Source organism: Manacus vitellinus, unplaced genomic scaffold (assembly GCF_001715985.3).
Source record: "Manacus vitellinus isolate BGI_N305 unplaced genomic scaffold, ASM171598v3 scaffold_123_pilon, whole genome shotgun sequence".
NCBI lineage: Eukaryota > Metazoa > Chordata > Aves > Passeriformes > Pipridae > Manacus > Manacus vitellinus.
In genome coordinates, this window is record NW_021938915.1 from 334,126 (window position 1) to 334,849 (window position 724).

Below are 724 nucleotides of genomic sequence, written 5' to 3' on the forward strand. Positions count from 1 at the left end.
GCCCCGTTGGGCTGATTCCTGCCAGCCCTGCTCCCTTCCCACCCCAGCCCCTCCCAGGTGTTCCTGGAGCCCCATTGCAGGGGCAGATCCCAGAATGACAGAATGTGCCGAGTGGGATGGGACCCACAAGGATCATCGAGACCAACTCCTGGCCCTGCACAGGCCCATCCAGAGAGTCACAGCATGTGCCCAAGGATAGACTGCAAAGAGCTGTTGAAGTGTGTGAGGGCTGGTGCTGTGAGCACTGCCCTGCTGACAAAGGCCAGGGAGGCAGGAAGGGGCAGCAGGCTGGGGCAGTGGGATGTGCTGGGGTGGCAGCCGGGGGGATGCTGACTCAGGGAGGGGCAGGAGCGGCCCAGCCCTGGTGTCATCAGCAGCAGGGAGTGTCCCCTGTGCCCATTGGCCCGGCTGGGGCTGAGCACTGCTGGGGCTGCTATAAAAGGCCTGGCCGGGCCAGGCTGTGCCAAGCTGCTCTGGCCACCTTGTCCTCGGGGAAAAGGGTAAGTGTGGCAGCGCTTGTGCTGCTGGCTCCTGCTGCAGCCCCGGCCCCCGGGCCTGGGCCGCTGCCCTCTGCTGCTCTGCTGCCCTCACTGCTGCCCTCTTGCAGAGCTCCAGCGCATCCCTGGCCGAGATGTCCTGCTACGACCTGTGCCCACCCAAAGGCAGCGTGGCTGTGCCCAAGCCCAGCGTGGCTGTGCCCCAGCCCATCGCCGAGAGCTGCAAC